Here is a 19,912-nt window from a genome sequence, read left to right as displayed (position 1 = left end):
CCAGGACATGAGTGCGAAAAGACATTGCAGAGTGGCTCTGTTATCAAGGAGCAAATGCTCCTGCCAGCCAGAAACTCCCACAGATCAACATAGAGAATACTACTATCCTTGGCAAGTACATTTCTGCTCTTGTCCAGTGTAGCAAAGGATTGTCAAACAAATTGTGAACTTCCACTAACACTGACATTTGAGGGGTTTACAAATTTCTCAGAACATTCTTGCAGTGAGATGCTCACTTCCTGCCCAAGTGAGCAGATTTACTCACATACTAAATATTAAAATAATAGTAATTCATAATAGTAATTCTAGAAATAGCCTATTTTAAGTAGCACGTCATAACACAACTCTGCCTTAAATACTGTAAATAACAAATGTTACTATACCACATGTATGGCACTTAATTTATTGGCCTGGGAAGAATGGAAGGCTGAGCCTCCGAGGGGGTGAGTAAATTGTTTTACGAGTGTTAAAGAGAGAACTATTTTTCCATGTGTAAATAGATATATTCTCAAGCACACTCATGGATTCATACTCTGTAAAACAGGATATAGTACATCTTGTTGCCTGATGTATTAACAATGGAGTCGTAATACAGTAATTTGCACATCAACGTTTACTGAATGCATTTTGTATTTTGCTAACTGCCCTCTGTACTAATAGGTCAGTTCACAAAATACTGAATCGTAGTGGGGCACAATTAAACCTACCTCATGAATATTAATGAGGTAGTTTGCACATTCAAATCCACTACGATTCACAGCCATCATTGGAATGGTAGCCTTCTGGGTCAACAGACCACCATGCCTGAGTAAACACACACGCACACACCAAAGGCAGACACTAGGAACCGCACCTCCCAGGCAGTTCCTTATTAATCACAGTTTGGTGCACATCATTCACAGAATCAGCAGTTTAAATGATCCTGCTGCTTTGCAGAGACACATGAAGGTCATAAACAAAATGGTGTACCCGATAATTGGTCAATCCACAATTACATATATTTTCAAATTATTTCTTTCTTTTCAAAGGTTTTTCATAAAGGTAGCCAAGACAACAGCCAACATGTTTTGTTCAAGAACATTGAACGTCCTCAGGGCTGTAAATAATAAATAAAAGAATTACATAAACAAACAAATATAGCCATAATGAATAAAGTACATATAACATAACTTTAATTTTAATAAGACAAATAATTAGAAATGGCAGCCCTACCATTAGGACCCCATCATCCATTGATACAAACAGACCCATATTAGTGAGTGTATGCAAGATATCCCAAGAAAAATTGATCCTGCCAAGCTGCATCTTCCACATCGCAAACCAATCATATGGCCTACGTCTGAACATCTAAAGCAGCATATCCTGAGTGTGAAAATGTGTGATAAAAAGAAAAAGAAGAGTGTCTATATTCAATAGACATAATGCTCTAAGTTAATTGAGATTGCTAATTGATTCAAGTTGCCCTATTTATCAATATGGAGCCAACATACTTTATGGTTGTAAGTACTTCAAGATTAAGTTTCAAGAGGATATCCTTTGTTCAATGTGTACACTTAGATAGTGCAAGATAGTACTCACTAGTCATCCATATTGCAATGGGGTGACAGTGTTCCCCACAGTTGACATCTAGGAGGATTGAATTCAAATGTGAGTACTCATACACTGTCAACTGTTATAGATCATTGTATAATAAGTTTGTTATCATCCAAATTCAATTACGTCGTGATATAAATCGTAGCTCAATCAATAGGCAAGTACATTGTGTGTCATAGCAGATTCAAATTGCGAGGTACAGCAAACTTTAAAATCTTAGTGGTTCACCTCACAATCAATAAGCGCCGATCGCAACAGCATCGCCCACACTATTGTTCCATGCCAGATGTATATCTCATCATAATATCACACTCCATATGCCGAAAGTGTTATAGAGAGGTGGGGAGTATATGAATACCCCCTATTTCATTTACTGTACCCTAACAATGGGGTATGAATGGGTTCAGACCTCATCCAAGGCCATGCGGCTCTTACATCCCAATAGACATAATCATAACCACACGTTCCAGATGCCACATGCTTCAGAAACCTCATGAACCCCTCCATCCGGGTGCACAAGTGCTGTCATACATGGTGTGTCTATAAAGTTCAAAGAAGAGGGACTGAATAACTGCCCCTTCTCCATTTGTTATACCCAATAAAAACAGGGCACAAATGAACTCCAACCTCATCCGAGGTCCAACGGCTCTTGGATTCCGGCAACCCTAATCATGACACATATTGCAAAAGTCATAAACTTCAAGAACCTTGTGATGCTCAATGGTACATGTATACGTTATCACAATGCCCATGTGGGCACTCCCCAGAATCCAATTAATCCACTGCTATTCACTAAACTCATCAATAATTAAAAATTCCCCCAATATTCTCAAAGTGTCTGTTTCATGCTGGTGTTCCAATTACCACCATTCGATCCTAAACAAATACCTTCCCCCATGCGAGGACTCCACGTAAATCGCTGACCACTATTTGCCCACACCACAAAAGTATCACCTCGAGGTAACCCAAAATTCGATATCTTCACAATTTGAGTGCATCCAATATCTGTCATGCACACAATCTGTGTATGTATATGTACAGATCCTTCAGACATCCTATTGCCTCTCACATCCTCCAACCCCGTCAAAGTCCAAAGTGCATCCCCATCTCACCTGAATCTGTGTCTGCACAGCTCCTCTCACATAGCTGGTGTGTAACAAACATTTCATACAGATTCCTGACACTTTTAAGCACACCAAGTGATCACTTGCAATGTAACCCACCTGTGTGGTAAAGCCCATAAAGGCCGCCAGAGTGAAGTTGTTACCTCCCCCTCTTGAGGGAACAGGTATCACGTACGGCATGTCATATTGGAGCACATCCCATCTACATATAACCCTCGTGCCTTATAGCAAAGTCAATCAAAACTTTTGATTATCCAATTGGGGGGACCCCAAAACATATTATATTTGGTCAGCCTCCACTCCGCTATCTGAACATGATTCCATTAAAATTAGTAGTCACGAAATCGGGAGCGTGTTGATAATGCACAACCTTCTGCCCCTGGATAGTGCATGTGGTTCATTAAACGTAGGAGTCAGTTCGAATAACCCAACATGATTTAAAACCTGGGAGAAAAGAGGTGGTGACTATAAAATCTCCTCGTTTTCATGGTGCAACTCAAGCCCTAAAAAGCAAATTGATGAAACACACATGATCAGTAAGCAAGGGTAGTTAAAGAACCCCTTGACAATCCTTTCATCCTATAACAGAAATAACCATTTTTATTTTGGCCTCAATAGTGTTAACAATGATAATTCCAGTTCTTCATAATAATAAAACAGTGATAGTAAATTATGTTACCTGCTGCAACATCTTTGATTCAATAGTATCTACCCGACATATGTGCCCAGTAGCGATTTCAATTAATACTAAACAAACAACGAAGGACACAACAACAATGATGTGCCCATACAGTAGTACCTGAGTCAGATATACACAGTATAAGAGTTACGTATTCCAGCCAGGACAAATGAATAGTGTCAAATAGTTTTTCTTTCACCACGTAGGGATCCTATTCATGGGGAAATTAACCAAATTTCATACTTGATATTGAGTGCTACCATTTTACCCTTGCAAAAGTCGAATTCATCAGATAAACAATCACGTTTCCCGTATAAGATCTCCATTCCCCAATATTAAATGTTCCATATATCTTCCAAAGGAAAACTCAAAAGCAGTCAATCTGGTCATCATTTGCAAATTCTATCGGAAAAGGAGCCCCTTATGATCATGATGACATCGGATTACACAGAATTTTCTTTAAGACTCCATGAAGATTACACAAATGCCTACATTCCCACAAATCAAAATAACAGTGGATTCTTTTTTTATTTTTTTATTTTATTTTTCATTTTTACAGTGGTGGAAAAGGGATTGGCGATTTATGCTTCATAGAAACAAAATACAAAAATATATACAATAGATTAAAAATAAACAACAGCAAAAGAAAAGGAAATACATGACAGTTGATAATAGAAAACAACTTATTAGTTTGCTAACCAATCCTGAAATGGGGCCCAGTTTTTAGCAGCAATTAAACGTCTTCTACTTCCCTGAAACTTACGTACAGCAGTTTCTAGTTTAAACCAAGCCAACATCCTGGCCTGCCAATGAAAGAAAGTAGGAGGTTGAGGGTTTATCCAAATGGAAGTAATACAGAGTCTAAACATTGCCATTGCAATGAACAAAATGGAATGAAGATATCTTGATCTGGTAGTATCCATAGCATATTGATAGCCTGTAATCACCATTTCAGCAGAAATTTTAATTGGAGATTGGGTTATCTGTGTGAGAAACATTTCAATTTGATTAATGAAGAGTGATAATTCAGGGCAGTCAAAAAACATGTGAAGAGAATCCGCAGATGGAAATTTGCATCTTGCACATGACAAACTTGTGGCCCCAGGGGCAATCCCCCATCTGGCTAATTTAGCTGGGGTATAATAAAGATTAAACATAGCCATATAGCTTTGGGTACGGAGAGTACCAGAGACAAAAACCGTTTTGGCTAGCATAAGTGGTACCTTTAAATCTATAGTGGGTACCCCAAATTTGACCGCCCATTTGTTATTAAAATCCGAGAGATCATCTGGTAATCGGGACAACAAAGTTTGATACAATATACCAATTTTAGCTTTTTTTTTAACCAATTCAAATATCGAAATCTTTTCAAACAATGCTGGATTTTCTAAGAGTTTTTTTTCGAGAAAACGTCTGATTTGAAGATATTTAAAAAAGTGGTTAAATTGCAAATCAAATTTGTGTTGTAAAGAAGAGAAAGATGCTAGCATGCCAGAGTCAGCTAAGTCGCCTATATCAGTAAGGCCTTGCAAGGCCCAGATAGCAGTTATTGAATCTTGAAATATCACTGGAGGAAGCCCGGACGCATTCAATGGAGTATGAAAATTAATTTTATAGTTAGAAAATAGACGACAAATTTTTTGCCAGATCATAAACAAGGCCCATGCTACCTTAAACCTCGTTTTTTTAAAGTAACTTGGTTCTAAAATACGAGTTAATATCCCTTGTGTAGCATTGCCTAGTGAAATTGAATAAATTGAAGGAGCCAGAGATGGCGGTAATACCACCTTCTTACCAAATAGTGGAAAAGCGAAATGTTGAATCATCGCAGCCCAATAATAGTAAGTAAGATTTGGAACTGACCAGCCCCCGCGTTCTTGCGAGAGATAAGTCCATTTAGCAGCTCGTCGTGGCTTACGGTATGCCCATAAGAACCTCTGGCAAATTCTTTGTGCTTTTATTAGAGTGAGATTAGGAACTAATAGCGGGATAGACCTAAATAGATATAAACATTTTGGAAGTGCCAACATTTTAAGAACATTACAGCGTCCGAATAAGGAGAGATGGAGGTGGTTCAGCCGTTCTAGTTTGTTATGAAGCTGATCGATAATGGGAAAATAGTTTAGATCTGAAATTTGGCCAACATCCGCCGAAATCTGAATACCTAAATATGTCGCTTGTGAAGCAATAGGAGCGGTTGTTATTGGCATAGCCGACGTTTGCAAAATTTGAGTTTTTGTGATATTTAATTTATAGCCAGAGATTGAGCCAAATTGGACTGCTAAAATCTCCAATGCAGGAAAAGAAACAGTAATATTATTTGTTAACACTACTATATCGTCAGCATATGCCAGTGTTTTGTACTCAATTCCATGAACAATAATTGGAGAGATGTTTTGTGCTCGTTCTATCAGGGATAAAAAAGGATCAATATATAAAGCGAAAAAGGAGAGGAGAACAAGGGCACCCTTGTCTGGTGCCACAAGTGATAGGAAAATAGCTTGATTCCTCTCCTGAAATACGGATTTTAGCGATTGGGGAAATATATAATGTTTGCAAAGCTAGAATAAATTCAGGCGGTATCCCTTTCCAATGAAGAACGGCCCAGAGATAGCCCCAGGAGACCCTGTCGAACGCCTTCTCGGCGTCCAACAGGATCACACCCAGGGGAGATTTTGTAATCTGAGCCCAATCTAAAAGTGCAATAACACGCTTGATATGATCAGTAGTATCTCTACCCTGAATAAAACCATGCTGACGGATGTAAACTAACGGAGAAATAATTTGAACAAGACGAAATGCTAAAACCCTGGAATAAATTTTACTGTCGGTGTTAATCAATGCTATAGGCCGGTATGATGCTGGATTTAGTTCATCTTTTCCTTTCTTTTTGAATAGTACAATGGTCGATTGCCGCCAGGTCTCAGGAATGACCCCCCTCTGAGCAAGCTGAAAAACTTCAAGCATCTGTTGTTTAAATAAATGCGAAAAAGTTTTATAAAATTCGAGATGTATGAGATCAGGTCCTGCCGCCTTGCCAGAAGACAAAGATTTTATGGCAGCTTCAATTTCTTCCCAACTTATAGGTTCGGCCAAGGTTAAGTTCTGATCGGCAGAGGTCTTCCGAGTTTCAAGGCATTCTAAAAAATGATCCATTTGCCTTTGTTGCTGCTGAAAAATATTTGGTTCCTCAGTATATAAAGTTGAATAGATATCCACAAAGGTGTTTAACACACCATTAGGTGAATCTTGTAGAATACCAGATCGATCTTTAACCTTTGTTATATGGCTAGCTATTGCCCTTTGTTGTACTCTTTACAATAAACACAAGTCGCCTTATGAACAAGTGACCTAACCAAAACATTAAGTCCACTTTAAACTACCCTTCCTCACATACATACTGACACCAAATATTTGAAGTTGACATTCCTCGGGTATCATCCCAAGAAATGATGGAGCTCATTGTCTGTGCTTCATCCCAAGTGTGTTGTTTTAAGGCGACAGATCCACTTGGCCTTAGTCTGCCTCAGCAGTAAATCCCTATCTCCTCCCCGAGCATTTTCCATGGTATGATCAATTCCATGAAACCAGAAACTTGAAATATTTAGATGTTTCCTCCTATCATGATCCATCATGGGATATCCGCTATCCCCATTTTTAAGGGCTCTGCAGTGTTCTTGTATGAATAACTTAAGGCCCCTGGATGCATTGCCAAAGTAAATCATGTTACAGCTACAGCCTATCGCATACACTACAAACCAACTGTTACAGTTTATAAAGTGTCTAATGTTGTGTACAAGAGCTGTGTTGTAAATGAAGCTTTTCATTTTATTCATACCATATGGGCACATTTACAGCTGTTACATGTGTAAAAGCCTAATGGTTTTGTGTGTAACAAGGTATAGTTCTGTCTGGTGGATGTGATGTAACTGGGGCATAAAGAGTCTTTCAAGGTGCGCCGGCCACCCTGTAAACTACTCTTGGATTCCTTTCTATTTCATCTCACAGTCCAGGAACTTCTAACAGTAGATGTCAATGTTTACTCAGAATCCTTAAGATTTTGTCACTGTGCATGGTATATTTTGGAAGAAGTGGCAATTTTTTCCGTCGCTGGCTTGATTTTTTTCCTTTGATATCCAGGGTGGAGTTCCTTGTAACCGACTAAATGTTCCCTTCTACCATAGTTATGTCATTGCCATCATATCCTTTGTTCAAAAAAGGACTTTTTGTCTCCACAATGTTTACCCAAAAGTTGAAATCCTTGCTGCAATTTCACCTGACGCAGACCATTTTGCCATATGGACTCCATTCTATGACACTCTACGCCACTCTAATCTACACCACTCTACTCTACACTACTCTACAGCAATCTACTCTATGCTACCCCACTCTACATCACTCCACTCCACTCTACGCCACTCCCCCTACTCTACAACACTCTACAACACTTTATTCCAATCCAAGAAATGTACTTTACTCTACTCTACACTAAGCCAGTCTATGGCACTCAACTCAGCAGCCCTCCACTCTAAGGCACTCCACTCTATTACACTCTACTCCACTGCATACCATTCCACTCTATGGCACTCTACTCCACTCTATGCCACTCTGCAACACTCTGTGCCACTCTATGCCATTTAATTCTAGGCCACTCTGTTCCACTCTAAGCCACTCTATGCCACTTAACCCTATGCCACTCTGTGCCATTCTACTTCACTCTTTGACACTCTACTCCATGCAACTCCACTATATGCCTCTCCACTCTATACCCCTCTAATGTTGTTAACAGCACTCTACTCTGTTACACTCCTCTCTAGGACACTCTATAATACTTTACTCCACTCTATGACACTCAACTCTATTCCACTCAATGAAACTTTACTCCACTCAACACTATGCCACTCCTCTGTATTCGGTAGCACTTTACTACACTTAATGCTGCTCTACTCTACTCTTCACCACTCTATCCCACTCCACTTCACTCCACTCTAGTCTATGTCACTCCACCCTACGGCAATCCACTGTACAGCACTCTACTCTACCACACACTACACTGCTCCACTCTATGAAACACTATGACATTCATCTCTACTCCACTATACAACACTCTACTTCAGTCTGTGCCACGTCACTCTATTAAATCATCTCCACTCTATGCCACTCCAATCTACGACACTCTGTGCCATTTTCCTCCACTCTATGACACTCTACTCTATGCCACTCCATTCTATCCCTCCCCACTCTACAACACTCTACGACACTCTACTCTACCCCACTTTACTCCTCTATGCCACTACACTGCATGTCACTCTACTCTACACCACTGTACGCCACTCCAACTACACTACGCTCTATGACACATATGCCTACATTCACACAAATCAAAATAACAGTGGATTCAATGAGAATTTGTATAACCCACAAGGGAGACACCTTACATTAAACACAAGTCGCCTTATGAACAAGTGACCTAACCAAAACATTAAGTCCACTTTAAACTACCCTTCCTCACATACATACTGACACCAAATATTTGAAGTTGACATTCCTCGGGTATCATCCCAAGAAATGATGGAGCTCATTGTCTATGCTGCATCCCAAGTGTGTTGTTTTGAGGCGACAGGTCCACTTGGCCTTAGTCTGCCTCAGCAGTAAATCCCTATCTTCTCCCCGAGCATTTTCCATGGTATGATCAATTCCATGAAACCAGAAACTTGAAATATTTAGATGTTTCCTTCTATCATGATCCATCATGGGATATCTGCTATCCCCATTTTTAAGGGCTCTGCAGTGTTCTTGTATGAATAACTTAAGGCCCCTGGATGCATTGCCAACGTAAATCATGTTACAGCTACAGCCCATCGCATACACTACAAAACAACTGTTACAGTTTATAAAGTGTCTTATGTTGTGTACAAGAGCTGTGTTGTAAATGAAGCTTTTCATTTTATTCATACCATATGGGCACATTTACAGCTGTTACATGTGTAAAAGCCTAATGGTTTTGTGTGTAACAAGGTATAGTTCTGTCTGGTGGATGTGATGTAACTGGGGCATAAAGAGTCTTTCAAGGTGCGCCGGCCACCCTGTAAACTACTCTTGGATTCCTTTCTATTTCATCTCACAGTCCAGGAACTTCTAACAGTAGATGTCAATGTTTACTCAGAATCCTTAAGATTTTGTCACTGTGCATGGTATATTTTGGAAGAAGTGGCAATTTTTTCCGTCGCTGGCTTGATTTTTTTCCTTTGATATCCAGGGTGGAGTTCCTTGTAACCGACTAAATGTTCCCTTCTACCATAGGTATGTCATTGCCATCATATCCTTTGTTCAAAAAAAGACTTTTTGTCTCCACAATGTTTACCCTAAAGTTGAAATCCTTGCTACAATTTCACCTGACGCGGACCATTTTGCCATATGGACTCCATTCTATGACACTCTACGCCACTCTAATCTACACCACTCTACTCTACACTACTCTACAGCAATCCACTCTATGCTACTCCACTCTACATCACTCTAATGTTGTTAACAGCACTCTACTCTGTTACACTCCTCTCTATGACACTCTATAATACTTTACTACACTTAATGCTGCTCTACTCTACTCTTCACCACTCTATCCCACTCCACTTCACTCCACTCTAGTCTATGTCACTCCACCCTACGGCAATCCACTGTACAGCACTCTACTCTACCACACACTGCACTGCTCCACTCTATGAAACACTATGACATTCATCTCTACTCCACTATACAACACTCTACTTCAGTCGGTGCGATTTCACTCTATTAAATCGTCTCCACTCTATGCCACTCCAATCTACGACACTCTGTGCTATTTTCCTCCACTCTATGACACTCTACTCTATGCCACTCCATTCTATCCCTCTCCACTCTACAACACTCTACGACACTCTACTCTACCCCACTTTACTCCTCTATGCCACTGCACTGCATGTCACTCTACTCTACACCACTGTACGCCACTCCAACTACACTACGCTCTATGACATCTATGCCGTTCCACACTATGCCACTTTACTCCACTCCATTCTACAGCAACCCCAATCTCTGCCACTCCACTCTAGGACAATCCACTCTATCCTACTCTAATATTCTCAACAGTGCAACACTCTGACACTCTACACCACTCTACAACACTCCACTCCATGGCATACCATGCCACTCTACTCTACAACACTCTTTGCCACTCTACTCCACTCTACGCCACTCCACTCTATGCCAGTGTACTGTATACCACTCTATGCCCTCCAGCCTACTCAACTCTTTGCCACTACACTAAATGCCAGTCTACTCTTTGACACACTACTCTACTTCCACTCCATGACACACTATGAGACTCATTCTACTACACTCTACAACACTCTACTCCAGTCTGCGCCACTGAAGTAAGCACAAATTGGGGCTGCATTTACCGTAATGGATTGCACATGTCTAGATATATAGCTGCACTATACCTTAGTGAGCTGCACTCACTAAGATAAAAAAACTGCAGACTACAACTGAAGTAAGTGAGAATTTGTACTGCATTTACCATAATGCAGAGGGGCAAACTGCATGCTGGAGTGTGAGGTAGTGTGCTCACACCTGTTTCCTTTGTGAAAAGGCTTCCTAGAACCTGTGAGGTGATGAGCTCTGGATGATGCACGTGTACCAGTGAGCGGTACTGAGACCTGAGAGGACTTTGGCAGCATTACCACAAGGCTACTGCTTTCGACTGATGAAGGGCTAAAACTAGAAATACAAGCCTAGAGATATACAGTACTAGCTGCACCCACTAAGGTGAAAGACTACAACAGAAGTACGTGCAGATTTCTAATGCATTTAGCAAAAAGCAATGGGGCAAACTGCATGCTGGAGTGTGAGGCGGTATGCTCACACCTGTTTCCTATTTCAAAAAGCTTCCTTGAGCCAGCAAGCTGATAAGCTCTGGTTGATCCACCTGTGTGCCAGTGAGTGGTACTGAAACTCGAGAGGACTTTGGCAGAATTTCCATGAACCCTAGAAAGAACCCTGCTGCTCTCTACTGATGAAGAGCTAAACCCAGAAACACGTGTTTAGAGATATACAGCGCTGGATTCACCCACTTAGGTGAAAGGCTACAGATTACAACTGAAGTATGCATGAACTTGTACTGCATTTACCACAATTCAATGGGGCAAAGTGCATGCTGCAGTGTGAGGCAGTGGCTCCCACCTGTTTCCGGCTTAAAAAGGCTTCCTTGAGCCAGCGTGCTTTTGAGCTCTGGTTAATGCACCTGTGTGTCAGTGAGTGGTACTGAGACCCGAGGGGACTTTGGCAGCCTTTCCAGCAACCCCAGGAAAAAGCTGTTTCTGTTTCAAAATACAATATCATCTTCATATGACCTATGTCTCATGAGGAGACCACATGGGCAATTATATACATCACTCAATTAAGCAAATCATCACTGAGATACTTTGGAATTAATTATGGAGCTCGAAGGGAATTAGTGATCTCTTCAGAAACATTCTACATGCATAAAGAATGGTCCTCACTGGACCATTTACCTATGAATTGTTGTCACTCAGTCCACAGGCTTTCAAAGTCTTCATTACACATCACAAGAGCTTGTTTAGTCAGAACTAATCAACTTTCAGTTGTAGCAGTGCCACTTTGAGGGTAGTTCATCTGTTTAAAGTCCTACATCGTCTTCATTGCTCAGAATGTAAGACACTTATCCATGTCACATGGACCTTCCCACTCAGAGTGAACATATTAAAGTTCCATTAACGATTGTAACTTCACTTTTTATTCTGTAATTCCAACCATTTCAAAACAGCTAATAAATTCTGTTAATGCTTAGCAACAGGGAACCATTCTATTGAGGTATAGAGCTTACTAACACCAAGTAGGTTAATACAACAGAGAGCATGATATAACATAACTTAACTTTTCTAGTTTTTATTTGCATATAACCAGTTTGGTGACTTTGCTTGGAAGTGTTAACCTCTTCTATGCCCATGACGAGATAGTCTCGTCATGGAGCGCGGTTGCGCTGTGCCCATGACGAGACTATCTCGTCATGGACCCCGCCCGCTAATACAACGCCCGGCACAGGAGGGGGAAAGGGCGGGGCACTGAAGGGGTTAATATAAAAGTAAAGGAATGGAGGACGAAACAAAACAAACTAAGGAAACAAAAGGGATTATTTTTCTCGCTTATCGGTAATGTAACATACATAAAGTAGTGCAATGTGACATAACGTAAGAACATGATAAGATAAAATAACAACATAACATTGTATAACAACCTAAGATAAAAACATAACATAACAATAGCACATACATTCACATAACATTCCAATGGTAAATAATCCAGACAAACCAAATGGAATCTCAATTAATCGAGCATTAAATATGACTGTAAAACATATACATTAAGATCACACATTACTCTAAACCATTAAACATTGCTTAAAATACTTGGCCCCGTTTCATCTTTGGTTCAAAAAGCCATATGACTCCTAGCACAAAGAGTGCTTTTCAGAAATGAACTAACACTGAAGCAAATCAGTGGTGAGCTTAGTGCCTCCAGGTTTGAATAAAGCTGGTCTGCAGCTTCTCAGCCCTAAACCCCTCAGTCCTGGAATAAAAAAGATCTTGTAAAACATGAATAAAATCTGCACAAAAACATAACATGCAGCAAGCTTGATGGGGAACTTGCATTGCATGGACAAACAGGGATGGAAGAGGATTCATATTGCCCAAGGGGAAAACATAGCTGTTACCTAGTATACCGAAGCTTGAACCTAGTTAAGACAACCCTGTTTCGCGTGTTAATCACAGAGTCCAGATATGACTCAAGCCGTTAAGTGGTTTGGATTAGGATGTAATCCTTATTCTGAGTCCTAATATAATTTTATCGCTTACCTTTCCTGCTATTTCAGTTCCAGAAATTATTTTTTCAACTGGGACCAATCATCCTTACTGAGCCCTTCTGGTCTAAGGAAGCTATTCGGAATATCCAATAAGCAACATAATCCGCTTGATATAACCCCGGAATGGAATTTGGAGACCCATACTACAAGACATGCAGCCCTCTATAATATCCTGATGGAGTGAAGCTTGAGGATTGCTCCATACAGAGCACCAATGCAGCAGTGAGGCCAAGTTAGTATGGTCCTCAAAGCTCTCCTGAGCAAGCTGCTCATGCAATATAAAATGGTAGCTGCTTGGCGGAAGGTCTGAAAGCCTTCTGCACACTTTGTATTCTTTTGCTTGGAGGATAGGCAGTTTTTATGCTCCCATGAAAAAGGGGCTTAGATGGTACATCCCCAACAGACCTCTTTGATCGGCATCAGCCAATCCGTTATGCTTGCCTAAGTTCAGAAAATCCAGGCAAGGAGGCTGGACCTTTATGGTCAGTGCAGCCAAGCTCTGGAATTCACTTCCTCTCTCATTAAGATCAATGAACAACTTGTTGCAGTTCAGGAGGGCACTTAAGACTTGTCTCTTTCCTAAGTAACCTGAGTCAAGTTGTTTTTCATGTTTAGGTGCTCTAACTTCATTCTCTTTGTTTTTTTTTTTTTTACCCTATTTCTTCTGAGCCTCTCATTATCGTTATTGGCCAGCTCGAGGATATCAGTTAATGATGGAGCACTTTATAAAATTGATCAATTAAATAAATAAATAAATATAGCCCCAGATGCTTGAACCATAAGTTTATACCAGGAGACATTTTCTCTTATAGATTTCTAAAGAAAGGGTAATAGGTATTAAGAAAATGCCCTGACTACACACACCAACTAAAAGCCCTGTGAGTCAAAAGTGACCCCAAGATAAGACATTTTATACATTTTTATCATGGGTTTATCACCCATTGTCAAAGACCGCATTTTAAGATTTCTGGGTTTACAGGCCATTACAACAGTCTTAATGAGATTTCCTACCAGCTTCAGAGAAGCCATATGATCAATGTAACCCTCTATTAGCAACTTCAAGCCCTTTAGAGTTCTGGCAAGCAACAAAGCATCATCGGCGTAATTGAAGGCAGGGATAGGGATGTTCATCATCATTCGTATGTCTGTCCCCTTGGCCATCAATGCCTCTTCTAAGCAACTAACATACAGAATAAAAAGAAGTGGGACAAGAGCACACCCTTAACATACCCCTGGCTCGTCTCAAATGGATCGGTGCATTCACCATCAGGTCTGTGTCTAACGGTAGTGGAGAGAGCATATTGTTGGGCCCTCAAATACTCCATGAGGACCTTGTCTATCTCCAGGCTCACCAGCTTAATCCACAATTTGGACCTCATCACGCTATCATAGCCACAAGAGAGGTCCATAAAGGCTGGGAAAATGTACACTTGTTTTCTTATGATGTATTCACTAATTATGAGATGCTGGTTGAGGCGTTACTCCATTATCCCCAGCCCGACTCTAAACCCACAGTGGAGTCAAGAAAGAAAGCTAATATCTTCAACCCAAATGAACTGCCTTTCCAGGATTATTCTTCCAATTATCATAATTGTGGAGTCTATAAAGAATATTGACAAATAGCAACTGGGGTTACTTCGAGCCCCTTTTTTAAAGAGTGATATTCATGGCCATTCTCCACAATTGGGGCAAGGCTGTTTTGCACACTAGATTAACGGGCCCTTAATTCCAGATGTGATTTATAATTGTACATACGGACTCCATCTGGTCTGGAAGCTTTATTCTAGAAGCAGACGTTGATTGCTTCATTAACCTCTTCTAGAGGTAACGCAATGTTCAGTTGGAATCTTGGCTGGTATTAATTATTGCCTTCCCCATTTACATCCCTCAGACTTTACGCCCTGGTGAAATGATCATCCCATTTAACAGGATTTATACTAATGTGTAATGCTGAGTTACTACCATTCAGCAGTTTACTCTTGTTTACAGTATGCCAGAACTTTTTTTACCTTACACGTAGCGCAGTGACTAGGTTATCCCATACTTCATACTGGTATTCCCCTTTTCTTTTCCTCAGAGTTAGCTTTTAATTTTTCCTACAGCTAGCTATTTTAGCACTATCTCTAGGGTCAGCTTGGAGGGCTTTGTGTAGACAGTTGCAGGCTAGCCTACACTCCCTATCAAACCAGGGCTGGCATTCCATCCCAGTGATCCTAACTAATTTTGTCAGGTAATCCCTAATAAATTGGTCGGTCTTTTGAAATCCCTAACTGTCGGTGCTATAGCTTGCTCATATGTAAGACACTTTTTTACCAGGGGCAATTGATCTGTACAGAGCTTAAGTGCAATCACTGGCAGGTCTGCCCCGCTCCACACCAGCCTTCTCTTGTTAACTTTAGTTGTGAGATCCATAATACCCAACAACGTCACCACTATTTTCTCACCCGGTATTCCCTTAGAGATTACTAAGGGATTATGGTCCCTATTGACACATGGCTCAATACCTCCCACCACTAGACAATTCAAGAGGTGCATATAAATGAAAATGCAAGATATCACCAACTGACTTCTTGCAGAAACATATGTAGGAGTTTTAAGTGGAGAAGTATCCAAAAATGTGAATGCACTGCAGATGTTATATTCGAGTATATAAGGAAGCAACACATTTCTTCGACAATCTTGCCATTGGTTATCCAGATCTCTTTTGCCCCCCTCGAAGAAACTCAGAGTAGGGATGTTGCAGTGACTTCATAGCTTGGCATTGAAATCTCCCGTTAATACCATGTTAAGGTTCATTCTTTCTGGAAAGGATGCTGTGATGTGACGATCTATTAAGATAAAATGCTGAACAAAATTTGGATTTGCACTTAAGGAAAAATTGGCATTAATAAAGTTAATAATAAATTACTTACATTTATCTTTCCATGTCACAAGGAAGGCTGGAAATAGATCAGAACTAGTAGTATTTGCCTTCACAGAGCAACCCATTGATGTTTTAGACCAAGCAGCCAGTCCTGCAAGCACCCATCCCCCTGGTTAGGGGACTGCAGACATGGGTTCTTATATTGATCCTGGCCCAGTACCCCCTGAAGCCTAGTACATTTTTTATAAGCCACATTGTTTGTCTTGAATCGAACTTTTTTATTTGTTAAATAACTTTGTTTTAGCATTTTTAAAAAACAAACTCTGGCTTCTGTTCCCAGCATTAGTTCATACATGATTGGCAGCCCCTCCAGGCCAAAGGCTTGTACTGTCGACCTGTAATAACAAAATCAATATGCGGCAGCATTGAGGCCCAATAACAATATTTAAATGTAGGCACTGCCCCTGTCCAAAGGGAGAACCAAATATTTTAAAGCCCTTCTCACCCTCCTATATCCCCAAATAAAGTTGTTGCAGATACTGTCCAGCCTTTTAAACCATGCTTGCTGAACTCTAAGTGAATTGCCATAAATGAATATAAAACCTTTGGTAAAACCAACATCTTAATGACGTTACAGTGGCCTAACATTGTAAGTTGCAGAAGGTGTATCCATGCGAAGTCATTCTTAAATTCCATCATCAAAGGGTTGCTGTTTAATGTTCTCATATTTGCTACCTTGGTCGTAATAGTGACTCCCAAATATATTGTATTGTCTACTTTGCGATAGTCTTGGAAGCTGACTGCATCATTGCGCACTATTTGCGTCTTACCTTTGTTAAGATAGTAACCCGAGATTTTGCCGAATCTTGCTGCCTCCCTTTCTACCTCCCCTATGGTTTGCTCAGGTTTGGTGGTAATGGCAGCTAAATCGTCAGTGTACGCCAATATCTTTGTAATAAAACCATTTACAGCCAGTGGCCTAATTGCTTTATTTTTCTCAAGTCTGGGCACAAGGGGATCAATGAAGAGTACAAAAAAAAGAGGTGCGCAGGGACAGGCCTTCCTTGTACCTATAGTTATTGCAATTACCTCGAATTGTCGGTTTCTATTCCCAACATCTATAATTTAGCGGGGCTACTCGAGAGCACCTGCATTGCAGCGTTAAAGTTGGGGCCAAGGCCCAACCTATCGAGGATCTCCCAGAGATAACTCCAGGTTGCCAGATCCAAATCTTTTTCTGTGTCAAGGAGGATCATTGCCATTGGAGTCCTCAGCACCTCCGCCACATCGAATAACATGATTACCGATCTAACGTGATCCATCTTGCTTTTACCCGGAGCAAGCCCATACTGCCTTGGGGAAACTAATTTGGCAATGAACCTACCTAAACGCATCACAAGTATCTTGGAATTGATTTTAACATCGCCATTGATAAAGAAAATCAGTCTATAAGACAGGAGGTCTATGGGGGCTTCCCTTTTTTTTAAGAAGACCACTTTATTAGCAGCTATACAGGAGCCTGGAGGTGGAGATCCCCACTTGGCATCCACAAAATGTGCAATCATGACCTCCAGTAGCACAGAGAAGAACATACAATAAGTCTCTAGGTGGATCCGATCAGGCCCTGCGGCCTTTCCAGGCGCCAGAGGGTCTAGGGTTGCTTTTAATTCCTCCAATGTAAGGGGGCACTGGGAGCACCCCGTTCTTTTTCATCTAATACTACCGTGTTGCTTAATTCCAAATATTGTTTAATCGAGTTTGAATAGAGGCCAGATCTTCCTGGTAGAGTCCTTGATAGTATTCTTCAAACACCTTGACAATATCCTCTGGATTATTAACTGGTTGCCCATGCCTATCAATAATAGCATTAATAGCGTTAAGCACCTCGTTCTGCACATTTTTAACGCCACGCTTTTCCTACACTATCACTGTATTCATAACTTTCTACCCTATAAATTTGATATCGCACCGCAGTCTTTCTCGCATATTAGCTGTTGATATTTGCCTTCCGACAATTTTCAAATACCAGCCAACACTAAAGCGGACCGTATCTGTTTAACAAAAATCAACGTGACCCAAAACAAATAAAAATAAAATACAAATCATGCAATTAAAAAACCACATTACATAAACCATAATCCTGAAACATGCTGTCAGAAGACCCCTTGGGTCCTCTTACTTCCTCTTCCTTAAAAAGAGTGAGGATGGTCAGATGCGTTATTTACCACAACCATTTCATTGAATGGAACAATCAGAGGCTAAGATATAAAATTCAATCTAATGAAATTGTCCTTTAAACATTCTTTCAATTTGTGGCAGACCTCGTCATGTTTCTTTAAACCCACTGTAAATGAGATGTGCTAAGTATGACAGATATGGCCAAACATAGGTCCCATGATCGCTGCGTTACAGGACTCAAGCTATACTTTACTACTAAAACGTAAGGGGGGCTGAAACCAGAGTGGGGGTGCTTGCATTCCAGTTTGGGGGAGATCTTGTCTGGCAAAATGTGGTACAATCTTTCTATTGGAGCAGGACCAAAACTGATTTGCACATGGCTGGTCTCTGTCTAGAGTTGCACAGTGAATTAAAAAATGCTGGATTGGAATGTTGCCTCAGTGAAGGTCAGTAGCTGAGATTAATTCAAGCATTCGTAACAGCACTGTTTATTGCAATTCCAGTAAGTGCCACTTTTATGATATGTAAGCTTAAACATCTTACCTGGTATCCCTTCTTTGTGAAATAGAATTTTCTGCTATACTATGCCTAATTGAGGCTCAAAGAACACTATAATAGATATTATCATCTTTTAAGTTCCTCCACGTCGCCACATTCTACTTTAACTTGCCTTTCAAATTTGTATCCCTACACATGCTTGAATCTGTCTGTTTTTGTGTTCACTCCAACTCTGCCAGCATCTAATACAGAAGGAAATGCTAACACTGGAGATGGATTAAGCACGATGCGCCTTTGCTTGAAGGCAAAACGTTGGTGATGACAACACAAAGGTTTCTTTTGTGTCTCCGTAAGGTGGACAGCTGTGTTTTAGGAACAGGAATTTACCTGCATGCATTACAGCAACAATAGCACCATTCTTCTTTATTAATTCTCATTTCAGTAGTATTGCTCTGTGCTGTTATGGCATCACACAAAGCATAGTTGGTGCCAGCATTTATAGGAATTATTTTTACCCTGTATTGCTATATCACACTAAAGTAAAAACACTTGCACAATGCAATAACCCTACGCTCACGCAATGTAAGAAAATAAGACGGTAAATTTCAAAGGTGTGCGAGGCTACCTACCTCACTAGCACCCATTATCGATCAAGGTGCATAGTAGTCATATGATATAGATAGTACAGTGAGTTTTAAGGTGACCTTAAGGAGATAAGATAAAATCAATAGCAAACAGTTACTTTAGAGTAGGCCCAATATGCACCCACTGTAAGTCGTTGGAAGGGTTCTCATTGGCTGTAAGTAGAGCTGTCCTAGTGGCCAATTGGTGGAGGAGGTAATTTATCAAAGCACCGGATATGCTTCTCTACAGAACAAACACTTGTAGTGTTTGTGCAAATCATGTCTTGCAACATTGCAAAGGCCACTCGTCTGACCCACTGGTATCAATCACACTGATGAAACAGCAAGCACCATAGTTTTAAGGCAGGATCGTGACTAAGAGCAAAAGAACCCTAGTGATGCGAAATCTTTGGACAGGACCAAATGACTTCT

The sequence above is a fragment of the Triturus cristatus genome, chromosome 3_2 (assembly GCF_964204655.1).
Source record: "Triturus cristatus chromosome 3_2, aTriCri1.1, whole genome shotgun sequence".
Taxonomy (NCBI): domain Eukaryota; kingdom Metazoa; phylum Chordata; class Amphibia; order Caudata; family Salamandridae; genus Triturus; species Triturus cristatus.
This window is presented reverse-complemented; position numbering follows the sequence as displayed.